We start from the raw sequence: 16,916 nt of genomic DNA on the forward strand, positions 1-16,916 counted from the left end.
AAGTCAAAGGGTAAATGGACTAGTGGTTAGGAAGAGCCAGGGTGAGAGATCAGTATTAGCAGAGGCTGGCAAGCCAAAGAGAAGCTATTTTCAGAGGAAGGCTTGTGAGTTGGAAGGTGGTTCCCTGCAGTACCTAGGCTTCAACCTGCCTTTTGTTTTCAGTTACAAGAGAAGATTCCTGTCCTGTCCCCAACTGACTGTCAGCCCTGAAAAGTCCTTCTTCCCTTCCCTGGCTCAGATGTCTCTTCCAATCCTGGGAGTGCTGGCACTTCAAGACCAGATATGCCTAAAACAAGAACAACCACCTTTACGTGACTGCCAGCCAGCACAAGGACATCCAGACCCTTAAAGCAAGCTGGAAGCCTTCCCTCTGAGGACCTTCAGCATCTAATCATCTTTAAGGAGGCAGGCTCAAAACTGTGCACTGGGGCCCCAAGCCTTTGACCTGTCTGCAAGGCTGATTGCTGTGCAAGGGCCCAGAGGCTTCCTGCAGGAAACACAGCAAAGGAAAATGGCTTGTACTGCTTGGGACCGTGACCTGCAGGTCTTCTACCTCTGCCACAGGAAAGCCAGGCGCAGGATGCGCAGAAAGGCAAAGTCACAACAAAAGACAGTCCAACACTCTGGGCCAGGCAAAAATAGATTAACCTACTTGAAAGTAGGACGATGTCACTAAAGAGTAGGACATCTGGTCACCACAGCAGGAGGAGCAAATACAGAGGAGGCAGCTTGCCCATGCACATGCTAACCTGATAGGAGACAGCTAAAGTGCAGATATGTAGTATGTTCAGGCAAGCAGCTGGGATGAATGGTCCTCAAAGCAGAGCAGCTCTCTGTCTCTCTGAGATGACTGCTAGACTCACTGCTGACAGTCAGTCTACCTGCCTAACAGAAGAAATGTTCTGCCCCCAGGAGCCTGTGGGATGCATGTGCCCAAACCTAATGGCTGGTCCCCGTCTTCCTGATTTGCTAAACCCAGGGTTTTGCAAGAAATGATCACCAAGAGAGAAAACTTAAGAAGATTCCTGATGTGCCTGACCGCTGAAGTGCCAGAATGAGTTTAATGCTTGTAACCTGCTTCGAGGCTCCCTACTGCCGAGGCCATCTCCTCTGCTGGCCTCAGCCCACCTACCTCTGCTCGACTCCTTGCACCTCAGCACCTTTCCCCCAGCTCGCTTTTCAGCCCACTACAGAGAGCACTGTTCAAAGAGGACATGAGAAAAAAAAAGTTATTAAGGATCATCACTGAGCTTGTATTTAGCATCTTCAAAAGCTCCACAGACCACCAGCCAGTCAGCAGGCTCCAGCTGAGGCAGGCGTGATGAGTCCCCCAAAAAGAAACAAGAAAATAAATTCTGCAGATAGCATGTTCATCAAAGGAGCCTCACTGCTGTTTGTAGAGAGGAGTTAAGGCTACACCACTGCCTGCCTGCTCCAGGGCCGAGTTTCCTACCCAGCCTTGGCAGGACAGGCAGTTTTCTTGGCTTAGGACCCTGTGCTGGAACGGAAACACAGAGCACCAGATCTCAGGCCACCATTCAAAATCCTGTTCCTTGTTGTTGCTGCTCTCAAAGGAGGCAGTAGGAAACCATCCAGGTCCATTTGCAGAAAGCTGTGAGTCCCTCCAAAGAAAGGCTTCCCTGCCAGGTGTGGTTTGTTTTCTTAAACTCTGACTTGCAAAAAGCAGTCTGTGGGAGCCATGAGCTCAGGTGTGAACCTCAGCAGCCCCTAAACTGAGGTGAGTGTTTCTGGTCTAACCTAACATCTGAGTCCACCAGCTGAGAAAAGCCGTCAAGATTGTTTTGCGGGTATCCCCATGTCAGCTTCCTTCTAACTTCGAAGTTATCAGCCACCCACAATGGTCTTTTAACTGCCTTGAATGGAATTCAGCTGCTCAGCCACTCCCTCCAGGCTAGGGAAATGTGCACACCAGTCTAGGATGAAGTTGAGAGGTGGAGAAAGATTTTTGTCTTTCCTAGGGCTGTTAACAGTGGCTGCTTGCTAGCACTTGTCATCAAGACATTTGGGACAGGAGCGATGACCCTTATGGATCAGGCAGGGCATCCAGGCAGCAGTAAAGCAGGAAGGTGGCCCACCTGCCCTGTGCTGGAGAGATACCATGGTCCTTCCCCAGGGACAGCAGCCCAGGATGGCAAGCAGCGCTGCTGGATGGGGAAAGCTCAGGAGTGACAGGAAACACTGGGACAGAGGAGACCACCAGCTCCAGCCCTGGGCTGCCCGGGTCCCTTTTGTGGTGCCAACAATGGTGATGATGCCTTTGACTTCACGACAGTGAAATTCAGTTTGCCAACAGCAGGGTGCAGGCTGAAGCTGCTCTGGGCTGCAGAAGCCAACCATAGGTGCACAAGCTGACTGCTCAAGGCCACCCCCTCACACACCACCTCTGCCAGCCTGGGCAACAGCCCCAGAACTGCCGCCTCCCTCATACTAAACCTAGAAACCATTACTCCCCTTTTCCTGCCATAAGGAAGGCAATTTTTGCCAGGCAGAAAGAACCAGAAGTACTCACTTTGGGACATTTTATTGTTTTTTACTCTGGAGTGTCTTTCATCCTACACAAAGTCGTTGCTAACTGAGGAATCGTATCAAATCCACAGGCAAATTCTGCTGTCCTCCTATGACCACTGCCCAGAGGTACTGACATGGAACTTGAGGCTGAAGCACCAGAAGACTGCTCCTCATAACAAGGCTTCCCATCCCACAGAAAAAGCAAGCATCCTATTCCTGCAACTTTGCCAAGAGGCTACTAACTTTGCTTGCCAAGAAAGACCTGAAACCTTCCCAGTGCAATTCTTGTCCACCAGACCAAGGTGACCCACAAGTCAGCTTGAATGAGGTTTTCCACATGACACCTTTTTAATTCTGCTTCTCAGTCTTCCCTCTAAGTTAGGGAATTACAGTGAGCCCAGTGCCTCTCGCCCATGTCTGAGCAAAGGAGCACTGCTTACAGCCTGGCAGGGATGCTGCCTCTGCCTTACATACCACTGAGTGGTGGTTGAAAGGATGTTTCTGCCACCCGGATGAGCCTGCTCCATTACACAGAAGAAAGCCAGAGAGGCACTGGACCAGGAAAGAGCTGGCCAGGAACCTGACAGCAGAAAAATCCTTGCAGCAAACCCTCTTCCAGGCCTCAAATCTTCCAAAACCCGTACAGCGAGTCCTTCCCTGAGCAGCCTGAGAAGCACTGCAGCCCTTTGAGATAGCATGACACCACTTGAGCACAAGCTTAATCCCCCAGTATTCCTTCCCGGAGACTCTCAGGAAAGGACAGCCACCTTCTAACTCGGTGAATGTCACTTCACTGGACACCACTTGTAAGAGGATGGTGCTCCCGGGGGTGGTCGCTCCAGCTTCTGCCACTGTCCGGCTTATGGAGAGGCATACGTGCAGCGCCTGCACAGCCCACCCTGCACCCTGCTGCTGATACAGGGGATGGCACAGCCCTCTGGAACAGGGATAACACAGCCACGGGGGCACCCATCCCTCCGGCACGGGGGCGGGGGGCTGAGCCCACCGCTCGCCCCCAGGAGCCCTGCCCACCCCCACTCCCGGAGATGTTCCCCGCGGTGTGTGCCTGCGTGTGGGGTGCGCGCACTCACCTCGCACCTCCGCGCCCTGCTCGCCTCCGTTTCCACGTCCCCGCCACGCCGGGCGCCGGCCCCCGGGACACGCGTGGGGCCATGGGCAAGCGGCTCCGCTCCGCTCGGTGCATCCCCTGGGGGACCCGGGACTGGGATCCCTCCCGGTTGCAGTGCGAGATCTGAACGCCAGGGGGCGCCAAAGAGTACAGCCGCTGCTGTCGCGTCCTTTGGCTCCCCCTGGCGTTCGCAGCTGGCGCTGCTCCCAGCTCCGCGGGGCGGGGGCAGAGGGACGCAGAGCCAAGCGACAAAGGTGTGGGCAGGCCGTGGGCTTGCCTTCCTCTCCCCCTCCGGCCATCCCAGGACCTGTGCTCTGTTGTGGCAGTAGAATGCTATGTGGGGACCCCAAAAAGGACTGGCTGCTGGCTCTGTGGATGTTTTCTCGGTGGGCTGAGGGTATTGGGAATGAGGCACTGTTTTCCACCCCCACGCTGGCAGCATCAGGATGGCTGCTCCAAGCAGGCTGTTAATTGGGGTCTCCCATGCTAAGGGTGTGCCCACAGGGACCCCCCTCCGCCTGGGGCACAGCTGCAGCTCTGGTACCCCTGGCTGCCTCATCCCCACCACGGCACTCTTGGGGCAGGGGCAGCCTGAGCAGCTTCTCAGGGCCTTGTTAGTCATGCGGGAGCAGTGGTAGAAGGCAGGCAGGGAAGTGGGATTTGTGCATGTCCCTGGTGCAAGAAAGGCCCTGGAGAGCTCTGCAATTGGTGGGGTACCAGGCTGCGGTCCCCTACATTGATGCTCAACCTCCCACACCCCTCGCCTACCTCACAGGGCCAGGGGAGAGGAGGTGGCATGTGCAGGAGGATACAGCCCCTTCCTTCCAGGCAGCAGCTGCCCTCTGCCCTGCGCATGAAGCCCCCATGACTGGTGGACCAGACATGTGCTCAGCATCTACCTTCTGGGCTGGAGCGTTGCTAAGAGACAGGATCCCACGGGAGGCTGTGGTGCCAGCCACTGAGCCCGGCACATCAGCAGAAGGGGATGCAGCCACCAGGGAACCTCGGAATGAGGGAAGGCCGATGTGGGAGATTACGCAAAATGCAGCAAGGTACCATGAGAGACACCCCCACACCTCACAGAGAAACCTCTAATGTGGGGAGAAAGGAGGCAAAACCAGGAGGAAGAAAGAGTTCAGCATCAGCAGGATGAACTAGTCTGGAGAGAGGTCTCCAGAGGATTTCAGGTCAGGGAGATCACACTGAAGCGATACATTTCCGTTAGCAGCCCGTTCCCTCTCCCTGGACCGTGGAGGGGGGTCTCGCTTGGCTTGTCAGGGCAAGCAGCTGGCATGTGCAAGCCACAGTGGGGGGGGCTGAACAGGCAGCCTGGCAAGAGGAGGGCAGGAGGACAGGGCAAGGCTGGGAGCTGAGCACTTCAGTGGCCAAGCTGCTGCTTGGGTCACTGCCCGGGGCATTCGGGTTGGGTTGAGAAATAGTCACTTTGCTCTTTTCTCTCCCCTTCTTTGATGTGGCAAGGAATTCATGGGCTGTGGGGGTCTAAAACCCAATGCAGGGGATGGTGAGAAAGATGACCGGAGGTGATGCAAGACCCAGCTTCCAGGACTTTCTCCAGTGCAAGTTAGTTGGACAACTGTCCCAGAGACTAGACTGGGGCAGTGGGGTGTCCCTGTCTGACACATGCTCTGGCATTGTACAAGGTGAGTAGCTGCCCCTCAAGCCCACAGTCGGCATTTTTCTACCTATGTACAAGTCCTTTTCATGCTTTTCACAGCAATTCACACAAGCCAAAGCTTTCTTTGCTTTTTTAGGTGACCAACATTCCTATCATGTGATTTAAAATTGGAAATGAAATCATATATTGTGAAGTTGGCAGCACCACAGACATCCCAGAGGAGAGCAGAAAGCAGCCCAGAACAAAATAGGCTAACAGCCCTGCCCTGCACCCTTTGCCATTGCCTTGCTGAGCCTCCCATGCAGTTGCAGGCACTGAATTTAAAGTCCTGGGCTGCAGTGACAGACCATATTAGGGGACGGCTACTCTGTGAAGACAATTAATTGGGTTCTCCCAGGCCTCTGCAACCTCAAGTGGGTGCCTTGAGTGGTCCTCAATGGTGCTGCAGGCTGGGGTGTCAGTGGGTGCCACAGCCTGGCTTGGTTGCTAGTGCTGAGCTGCCCATGTGGCTGTGTGGTGCAGCATGGAGCGCGACAGCGTTGCAGTGGCAGCTGGTGGAGGGATGCACAGCCCATCTGCCACCAAGCCAAGCTGAGCCCCACACTCTGCAGGGACCCCACCCTCTTTGCACGAGCTTGGTGAAAGAGATGGTCCCTGGCATCTTTACTACCCTTGCTCTGATGCAGGTACCTGTTGAATGATCCTCAAAGCAGAGGATCAAACCACAAGAATCCTTCCCTAGTTCACTGAATCTTGACCCCAAACTTTGATATTTTTGATGTGGTCATTAGTGGTAATTTAAAACTATGGGCTCCTTTAACATCAGACTGCTCCAGAGTGGTGTCCAGATAAAGTAAAAAGCTTTGCTTTGCTTGTAATTCTTCCCAGGTGATAGCTCCTTCCCCTCCTTGTTACCCTTCTTCTTCTGTGCCCTTCATCCCCATAGGCCATGTTTTCCTTTTCCTGGGTGCTCCTCTCCCCCGCCCTATTGCCCTTGGAAGTATCCAGCATTTTGCAGGGCATTGCTCCTGGAAGCACAGGAGTCCCTGTTTGCAGAAGTCTCCAACTGAGGCCCAGTCAGGTTAACAATTAGCTTCAAAAGTTTTTTCCAGCTAGGGAGATCTGAGAGACAAAAGACTCTTGCTGGCAAAATGAAAGCTGCTAGATCAGCACAGGAGCAATACTTGCTTTCCCTTGTTTGCTGGGAAATGTAAACAGCAGCTGTCCATCTCAGGAACCTCTTGCCATCCAGACTGCTTGAGAGCTCACTTTTCTGGACTGACAACTCAAGTAATGTGACCTGGCTTTACAAGGGTGCAAACCCAGGTACCCCAGAGGATGCACTAGATGCCACAAGCTGCTGTTTGGAAGCAATGCTTCCCCTCCCAGCACTGCTGTAAGTTCATGGCACAAGCATGGGAAGGTCCCAGCCTGACCCAGAGGCAAGCAGACCTGTCCCACCTGCTGGGCACAACACTGGTCCCTGGCTCCTGCCCCACACTGCCCAGCTCTGATGCATGTTTTCAGCGTCACCTTCCCCACAGCTCCCATCCACTCCTTTCTGGTGTGTAAGACCCCGGGTGGGAAGAGCTAACAGCACACATCAGTAGGGCACAGCCCTGCTGAGAGACGCTGAGCACAGCCAGCACCATTGGCAGCCCTGTGTGCTGCATTACCTGACAGGAGAGGAGCCTCTGGCATACCCAAGATACTGACGATCTGGCTTTCTCTGGCGAAATACCACTGAACACACCAAGCCGGAGGGACCAAAGAGGTTCCATCCTGGCTGGATGGGTGGGATGCTCCATCCCCCAAACTGTGCTGCATGAGAAACACACCCAGCTGTCCCCATCACCCCCAGCCTCATTTTAAGAAGCTGGGGCATCTCAGTTCCACTCATTTGGAAAAAGGGTGCTTCAAATCTCCCAAGTGACTCCCCTCTTCCCAGAAACATGCACTGAACTGCACTTTGAGGACTCTCAGTCACTGCCAGAGACAGCCCTGTTCTTGGGTTCCCTCCTTCCCTACCGTGACTCGAAGTATATGGCAAGCGGGGCCATTTGCCAATGTTTGTGTCTCGACAAACAGTCTGTCAGCATTTTAGTGTATGGCTTCAGCTGGGATCAGCTATGCGTTCTCTCCCCATTAAATGGCAGAGCTGTGTGCAAACACCCTAGCATCAAACCATCTGGGGCATGCTCGGGGCCAACTGCTGATCTCCCAGTAGTATGTGTCAGGCACCTTCTCGCACCAAGGCGAAGGATGACTGTGGGATGGGTACTCCCATGCCACTGCCTGCACAGGTAGCCAACCCCCATCCTGCCCTTGAGGGTCTCCTCTGCCACCAGTCACCTCTCCCACTAGGACTGCCTACCTGGATCCACTCTGCTCCAGCCTCGCTCACAGAGGACCTGGCATGAGTAAGCTGCAGTAGACAGCAGTCCTGAATAGAGCAGACTATTGAACGGTAGCAGAGGCCAGTGGAAACAAATTCTGGTTGCTGATAACAGACAAGTCCCCCACTCCTACTAGCATGATAGCAAGCTTTCATGACCCTCATTCATGGAGCTGTTGAGCATTCATCTCCCTCCCTGGCTTGCTGGGGAGCTGTGGCATGGGGGACTGGGAACAGGGCAGACTATGTCCTAAGATTACACCCTGACAGAACAGAGTCTTGCTTACACAGGTACTGTTCAAGCTCAGTGGTAAGATACCTTGGATGTACAGGCTAGATTCTGTCCAGACCAAAAGGCTCTGGAAATGGTTTCTGGCCCAGGGAACCAGAATTCAGGTGCCTTTAACTTCAGCCTGACCTCTGCTATGTCCTCCAGCCTCAGCAGTTTGCACCAAGAGCAGAATCTGGCTTTTTTCCCAAGGTTACATTCTGGCTTGGCGTAGCTGTTACAGGAGAAGAGCAAACTGAAAGAGTAGACACGTAGGACATGATGCATCCCACCTATTTTCAGCTGGAGGAGACACCGCCTCTTGCAGCAGCCAAGGGTCTTCTAAGTTAACCCAGCGGACCCAAAGACACTGCATCCATTTACACCAGAGCTGAGTTTGTCCCCAGTAAGCTGTTAGCATGTTCACCTGCCTTTCCTAGTGCACTGGCTCATCAACGCTCATCTGTGATGGCTTTAAATGGTACCAAGATGGTCACCTCTGAGAAGATTTCCACATCCTTGTCAGACACTGGGAAGACCCGAGTTCCCCAGACCCATTTCCTCTGTACAGCACTTAGCATAGCAAGGGCCTCATCTCTGTTACTTAACACAAAATAAGGATACTTACTAGCTAAGGCCAACAGTGGAGCTGGTGATTTATTTTACATCTCCAAACCTCCTCTTGCTTGGAGGGGACTGACTCTGGTTCACCACAGAGTGGAAGGATTCAAAGCCGCAAGGGTAGGTGACACTCAAAATGTCACTGGTGGTACCCAGTAGGTAAGTCACCCCTTGCAAGACAAACCTGAAAGCTTCTTTCTGCTGTGGTCTATCCTCCCCTGGAGTTCAGGAAAGTCAGTGATCAGCCCCAGGCACTGATTCCGCAAACGGCACAGAAGGTAGCGTTGCTGGCAGACCAGCCAAGCCCACCAGTCCCACTGCATCTAGGCTCAGAAACCTTCCAAGATGTGTTCAGCAGAGCTTGGGCAAGCTGCTGCCTCCACATAAAGCTGGAGATGGAACAAGTGAGCTTCAGAAGAGCACGCACATAGAAAGTGATGGCCACAGACTGCAGTGAGATGTATCTCCACTGTGGTTTACACTGTGGATTTGTAGGTAGCGTTGCCTGAAAGCTGGTGTGACCAAGACCAGGTCTGCACCAGATCCCAGTGGCTGGGCTGAGCTGCAGATGCGCTGATGCCACAGGCACCACTGAAAGCAAGGTGCACATCTCCTTGCTGGGCAGACCCCAGACTCATGCTTGGTACTGAGGGGCACGATCTCCGTCTAGAGGAAGGCCTAGGTTTTAATGTGGTAGTATTGCTGATGATGTGTTCATATACCAGCTCTATTTCTTTACAAAATTACACACTAATGTTTCCCGAGGATACAAGGACAGAGTAATCAGCATCACCACAAAGAGAGGCCATCAAGAACTGCAGATGACAAACACACAATTCAAAGATCAGGGTTACAGCAATTATTTCACATCTGCCACTGAAGGAAATACATGTTGCACCTATGATTATCACTACACCACAGCAAAATCCATGATCAAAACAAGAGTAAAAATTGAGCCAGAGCAAACACAGAGCAGCCATGGCTAGCACCCCTTCACAGAAGCCTGATCGGTTTGCCATTCCTCCCCCAGCCCCAAGCTGAGCACTCCATGGGGGCGTCGATGCCTGATTCCACGAGTCAGCTTGTGGTAAAACAGCAGCAGTGGCTTGCCTCTATATCTGCTGCTCTTCAGAGGGTCATGAGCATCCCTAAAAATCCAGTTCCTCGCGCTTGCCAGGAACAGCAGCTAGCAAATGGATCAAGCCCAGCCCATGCAGGGTCCCAGCTGGGGAAGGCAGCACTGCAAAGATGCATGGAGGCCAGCTCTGGTATTGGGATGCACGGAGCAGCAGCTGCCTGTCCCTTAGTGTGGGCTGGCTGGGAAACACTGCATGTGTCACCCAGGTGTCCCCCGCATGGCAGGGATCTGCTTCTTGGGCTGCGACTGGGCTGCATCAGGCCTCAGCAGTGAGCATGGAGTCTGCGTGTCCATGCTCAGGCGTTCATCGACATGACAGTTTGATCACACCTGTCCAGAGGCGAATGAGCACAGAGATGAGATGTGTTCATGGGGGGATGCATGTAGCCAGGGCGTTCCCTGCCCCTGCACAGGGAGGGAAGGGCAGGAATAGGGTCTGTGGGGCGGGGCGGGGAAGAGGAGCTGCATGAGACTAAATCAGTTTGGGATTAGAAGGTCGCGCTGGCAACCTGCCATGTGACAGCCAGGCTTGCACAGCCAGAACCCCAGCTGTCAGCCTGGTGGCAGCAATTAAATGAGGTATCGATTGAGGAATTGTTGTCTGCAGGGTTTAAAGATAAGATCGATTGAGACCAAAAGGTTTAGGCTCCGTTTACTAATCAGTCGAGTGTGCTTGCAAGAGAAACCTTTGGAGACACGGAGAGCTGAGCTGTGTACGGGCAGTACTGCCAATGTGCTGGGGTTACCCCCTCTCTGGCATCCAGTCTTCACCACTCCCGACTCTCTGGTGCCAGAGGGTGCATGGGTACTGTTGTGCTCACGCCAGGGATTTAAATCAGCAAGGAGGCAATCTGCTGGGCAGAGTGGGTGGGGGCAGCGGGGTGGCGTATTTTGTATGTGCTGGGGTGACAAGCTGCTTTTCTCCCAGCGCAGGGATGTGGGAAAGAAGGGTTGTGCATGTGTCTGTGCATGGGGAGGAGCAAACCAAGAGAAGGGCTGCTCCCTTTGCATTGCAAATTGTTTGGGGGTGAATTGATCCATTTCTTAGGCTCTGGCATTAGTTACAGCCTGAACACATTTCTCTTCCCCCTGCTCCTTGTGCAGCAAGCCCAGAGACACAAAGGAGACAAATGTGGCACAGACTTTTTGTGGCTTATGTGCTGATTCTGCCTACACTCCATGGAGCTAAATTGGAGGAGAGCAAGGCAATGGCTTTATGCCCACTCTGCTTTGTTCCCTCAATTCCAGACAATGTCCAGGACATGGTCAAATGGGGACAAGCAGGCAGTGGCCTTGCTTGGATGTGGTTTGGGTGCCCTTTGAGACTCTATCCTTACTTGTTGTGGTGGTGGTGGGGGTCTGTGGATTCAAAACGGAGTGGTTTCTAAACCAGCTGGGGAGCTGGGCTAGGTCATGTCTCCCAGGGGACATCTTGGTGTCAGCTCTGCATTAGGAAGAGGCGTTGACATGGCTCTCCCTTACTGGGGCAGCCAGAGGATTCCTCTTTTCATCTCAGCTTACCAGGAAAGTTCAAGGAGCTGTAGCAATGGGTCCTGTGACCCACAGCCAGCCTGGGGGCAGTGCTTCATGGCCAGCATAGCCATGGGTCATGCATTGGCTCAGACCTGCTCCCCACCATGTGACAGGACATGCCAGAGCACTGTCAACCACATAACCTAATGTGAGCCCCAGGGGAAAACACCCGCCAGTTTGCATTCCTTGCACTGGCCAGTCCTCCCAAAACATGACAGAGGGGAGCAGGGCCCAGATGCCACTGCAGCTGGCAGAAGTGCAACACGTCCTGCTGGAAAGCTTGTCCTTCGGCTGGGACTGCCCTCCCTCTGTGCCAAGCTTGGGGACTGCTATTAGCAACTGCAACCTGACCCAGCCTGCCATAAAACACAGCAGGACAGGAGAGAGCAGCGTTTGAGCAGGCTGAGTAACCGTAGTCACCAGGAGACAGAACGTGCCTCCGGGGGTGGCAGGGATGAAAGGAGGGGATGGAAGAGAAAACAGAGATCAAGGACACTGTGACGCCATGTGGCTGTTCCGGGTGTCTCATGCTTTTGCAGCAGGGCTAGGCAGATTTATAGCTTTGTCTTGAGGGTCTGGAGCCAGCCTCCAGTTATTTCACATTTAGGAGGCAGTTTCCTTTGCTTTTCCTCTGTCTCTGGCTTGCAAAGCTGCATGCCCCACGCTGGACCAGATCCATGTCCTTGTTCTCTGCATATAGCATCAGTGCCTGGGACAGATACTGCATCCCTGCCAGTGCAGGACAGAACTGACTAGGGTCTAAGGGATTGTTGTTTCCTTGCTGTTGTTACACAGCTCCGTGCCACTGCAGCATCCAGGAACTGAATTTAACAGTCCTTCTCTAGGGGAGATGCGGATCGGGCAGCAGGCCCTGGGCTGCCAAAGCCATAATGTTCTTCCTATGTGGATTTTGCTTTCCTTATTCTTCCCCAACAGTCAGGCTGACCACCCTGCTCATGGCCACCTGTCCATGCTAAGAGGGAACAGGAGACCCTGTGGCTTCTGTGGGCTGAAGAGCCAGCAAGCCTCCTCTAGGCTTTCCAAAAGCCATTCCAGCCCACGCCACCTCCTACATATGGCTGTGGTGGATGAGCAGTGCAAGAGTCTCCCTGTCTGTCTCTCTGGACCAGCATGGCTCAGACAGCACATCCAGGCTCCTGGTTCATGCTGTGACTGCACGTTGGGCAGGAGATCAGAGCATTGTTTCCTAAATGCTTCCTGGAGAGGTGGCAAGAACCACTCAAGCTGACCCACTTGTCTGTCAGGTTGCTTGCTTTCCAGTATGGGCCTCTGCCAGGAGTGAGGTTGGTGGTTGACTGATGATGGCTACCTCAGCGCCACTCTGACCCCATAAGCAGTTCTGGGGAACCCATAGCTATCTTCCAGGCCTACTGGCCATGATAAGGTACTGAAAAGTCCCTCCAAGGGAGATGCAGATAAGGAAAAACACATCTGCAGAGACATAGAAAAGTCTCCAGAGATCAAAGTGGCTCTCCTAGCAAACGCAATGGGTCCCCTCCATATGTGAGCATCTCAACTGGTCTGTTGGATCAGAGGTGCCCAGATGGCACCTGCTATAACATTTTGTTTGCCACCTGGCATCAGGCTGATATCTTCCCTAATCAAGTCCATGCTGTGGTTTAAAGCCCAGCCAGGAAGAGAAGTCCAGGCTCCCCGCATATTCCTACAGGTTGGACACTGCTCACAGACAGGAAAACTTGAGATCAAGACAAATCTCCAGGAGCCACGGGGGCATTTGTTTCCTATTTGGCTGCCCTGGGTGAATAAATTCTGCCTGTGCAAGCCAGGGTGTGTTTGCCCGCACACAGGAAGGCTTGACTCTTGCAAGGTGAGGAGAAGTGGCAGGTTGTGTCTGTGCAGCGAGAAACTGTTTCTGCACCACCTTTCTGTCCCGCAGCCTAGGTAGGATGAGGTACAGGACGGATGCAGCAGGGTGCCAGGCTGCCAGAGCATTCAGGAGGCACCCCTGCCTCCATGGGTTACCATGACAAAGGGACAGCAGAGCTACTCCCATCTCTCCTCCATTTCCCTTGTGGCATGAGGCCATGATCCAGCAGCAGAGAGAACAAAGAACAGCTATTGGGAAAGCTGTTCACAGCTGCCCACTGAGGTTGCTGTGAAGCAATGGGGAGTAGGAGTAGGGCTGAACCCCAGCCTGTGCCAAGAGCATCAGCAGAGGCACAGTACTTTCCTAGGCCTCCTCACATGTATCGTCTCAGTGTGGTCATTACTCTTTAGCAGAGACATGCATGTCCACAGACAGATAAATAGAGACAGATAAAGACAGACCCCAGCAGCATGCAGGAGGTTTCTTGTCTGTGCACAGGAAACCTCCATCTTTGAGGCTCAAGGGGGATCTTATCAGTGTATACAAAGACCTGAAGGGAGGGTGCAAAGAGGATTGAGCCAGGCTCTTTTCAGTGGTACCCAGTGAAAGGACAAGAGGCAACAGGCACAAATGGAAACACAGGATGGTCCCTGTGAACACCAGGAAACACTTTTTCATTATGAGGGTGACTGATCACTGGCATGGGTTGCTCAGGGAGGTTTTGGAGTCACCATCCTTGGAGATATTCAAAAGCCATCTAAACACAGACCTGGGCAACTGGCTTTTGGTGGCCCTGCCTGAGCAGAGGGGGTGGACCAGAGAACATCCAGAGTTCCCTTCCAACCCCAGCCAGTCTGTGATACTGTGATCTTGCTGGAGGCTGCATTTCCAGACCCTGGTTCTTCTTTCCAAGTCAAAGCCTTCTTCTAGCTCCCTTCTACCGGTTTACCTAGCTTGGTGGCTGTCACAAATGCCAAACTGAGCTCCATCCATTCCCACCCATGTGAGGCCAGGCAGACACAGTTTGCTCCCACAGGCAAGGGAAGGTGTTTGCCCGCTTGGCTGCAGCCCTGGGAGAGCAGCAGATTCCGTGTATGGGCCAGAGCCATCACATGCAGGAAGCTTCACCTACTCCCTCCATGCCAGCAGGGACACGCAGGCTGGGAGCTCCCACACAGGCCATGAGCTGGCCTCAGCTCCTCCAGCACCAGTATTGGCATAGGCCCAGTCAGGGACATATTAGAGACAGGCTTTGCACAGAAAGAAGGGCTGCGCCAGGGAGAGTGCCCCATGCCAGGCTGTTCCTGCTGCCCGGGCTTCCTCCCCCCCAGACTTCCCTTCCTCAGATCCAGATCACTGCCTCTTGCCCTCCCACTATCAGAGATGGTGAATAATTCACTCCATTTATGTCATTACCTTGAAAGTATTTATAGTGCGTGATCAGTGCCCCTAGAGAATTCTGTCTCCTGAACTCCATAAATTGCGTTGTCTCAATCTCTCCTCCCCATCCACCTGTGCTAATTGCTGCATTGTGTTTGCTGACCTCTTGCATTTTCTCTGGTTTCTTCCATCCTTAGTCTCTGGGGGCAAATGCTCTCTACATTTCTCCCCAGGCTCTCCACTGGGGCCACACATCTTTGTTGGTGACCGATCCACAGGTAAGAGGGTCACAGCAGGTGTTGTGAGGCTGTAGGGTCATCTCTGTGCTTGCTGGACATTAAATGTGTTTTTCCTCATGGACACATCCCACCACAGAGGAGCAGCTTAGCCAGAACAGGAAGACATATTTCTTTGCAAAAGCAAGGGCAGCTGGAGTATGTGGTGAACTGATGGTACATATGCAAAGTCTGGATGGGTCATTGCTAACTCCGGTTCTGTCCCTACAGGTTCTGGGAACAGGAGGGACCTAGGCCAATGTGCAGCTCAGCATGAGGATAGATTTCTCACAGCAGTTTCTGTTTTGGGCCATGCTACTGTACAGGGGCATGCACTTTAGAGCTGTCTCACCTTCCAGTGGGAACCATCCACCCCTCATGCCCATGGCAGAACTCACTCAGAAACAGAGCAAGTGTGTCCCAGACTCTCAGGGTCTGCTACCAGCGTTGTTCCAGAGGAACATGCAGCTCTGAGCCATCCCCCATGGCTCAGGAAACACCACAGCAGCACAAAGCCCCTCTTACAGGAAGCCCATGCTCAGTGATGCCTCACTGCAGCAGAGGTAAGCATAGCAATCTAAACTTGTAGCGTTTCCCTCGTTCATGCTAGACAGCGTATAGGGCATGGTATGATGAGGAGCAGGAGACAAAGGTACCAGGCGTGTAGTAGCATTATGCCTGTTTTCCTCAGTGATGCAGTTAGTTTTTGGTTGTAGATTGATTGTATTAAGTCTTTATTTCTTTATCCTTGGCTCTTACCACCACTGGTCTCTCATGGCATAGGGTCCCTTGGATAAGACCTTCAGGAAGAAGCCTGCTCCTCCCCAGGTCAATGTGAACATGGCTGCCTTCAGAGTTGCTCAGGGTCACTTCATCCCTCTCACCTAAGAGAGGCTCACAAGCCAAGCTGCACTGAGTCTGGCAGGTCTGAACACTGTTGGTGGGGCAGGATACAAAGCTGGCTCAACTGGACAGCCACTGGGTCTCTGGGGCAATCACAGGGTCCCAAGGGAGAGTTCCGCTGGCCCTGGGGCTGCTGAAACTGGAGAGGGGCTTTCCTGCAGGGTGGGTTTGGCACAGCACTGTGCAGCAGACAGAGCACAGATCAGGGGAGGATGGGGCTGAGTGGGCCAGGGAGGACCCACAGCGCAGGCTGAGCTCCAGCCTCCTTCTGCTAGCCCCAGCTGGATGGCATCCTGGGAAGCTGCTCTCCTGGGGACCATGCACAAGTGATGCTTGTCCAGCGCTGCCATGCTCCCTTCTCAGAGCTGGTCCCACCGGGCACCGACTGTCCTGCTGCAAGAAGTGGGGAGCACCACCAACCACTTGCAGCCAGCTCCCCCCAGGCCCACAGCAGCTGGCCTGCTCTGCCCTGTGCTGCTTTGTAGGGACCAGGGACGAAGTCAGACAGGCTGTACTGCTGTGTAGATGCTAAACTAGACCAGCATATGGTGCTGTAGGTCCATGGTATAGCTTGCAAGACATCCTACTGACCTGGGCTATGGGAATTACTAGGAGTCAGCCCAGTAGCACTGGGAAAGCTTGTGGGGGCTGTCTCTGGTTTTGCTTGTTTTTTGGGAGGGCAGATTTCTAAATCTTAACAAGTCCTGCCCCCAAACACTGCTAAGCAGAGGATGAAACGTGTGTAGTGTGTTTCTGCAGTAATGCTGCTGTGTTTGGGAGCCCATCCTGGCTACCCACACTGGGCTGTGTATCCCCAGGCTGCGTAGCCCATGGGGGACTGATGGCAAGGAGCTGGTGCACCCAGCCTGTGCCTGGCTGCCTGAACTGTGGGAGATGCTGTGGGCACAGGCCAGTGAGAGAGGACATGAGTGCAGTGAGAAATCTCACTTCCAATGAGGTGCTGCACAGCATTTCCTAGCTGTTTCCATTATAGAGGATTTCTTCCCAAGGAGAAAAAGGAGGAGTCAAGTTTTTCCAGGGACAGCATGCTTCATCCCACGAACCTACTGAAAAAGAGTTTTGCTGAGTGGTTTTCAGCTAGCCACACCCAGAGGATCACTGTACCCTTGCTGTCATGGGGAAACCCAGCTACTTGCCCTCACCTCAGCCACAGTGATGGGCATATTCTCACACTCCTGCCATTTATATTCTTGCCCCACAGATGCAGATTTCAACAACAAGCTCATCTGACCCCTGTCA

General features: G+C 53.4%; 1 protein-coding gene across 3 annotated transcripts in view; it reads right to left on the reverse strand.

The window, feature by feature from the left end:
* The window catches only part of PSD2 (pleckstrin and Sec7 domain containing 2), a 78,903-nt gene extending 75,156 nt beyond the window's left edge, over window positions 1-3,747 (reverse strand). For 2 of the 3 annotated variants that reach the window (XM_055719031.1, XM_055719032.1), the window contains exon 1: window positions 3,621-3,746. The gene's annotated coding sequence lies outside the window, so the exon portion shown is untranslated. Of the gene's footprint in view, window positions 1-3,620 lie in introns of all 3 variants that reach the window. The other variant, XM_055719033.1, reaches the window with a different exon arrangement.
* Window positions 3,748-16,916: the final 13,169 nt, after the last annotated feature.

The sequence above is a fragment of the Falco cherrug genome, chromosome 8, assembly GCF_023634085.1.
Source record: "Falco cherrug isolate bFalChe1 chromosome 8, bFalChe1.pri, whole genome shotgun sequence".
NCBI classification, from domain to species: domain Eukaryota; kingdom Metazoa; phylum Chordata; class Aves; order Falconiformes; family Falconidae; genus Falco; species Falco cherrug.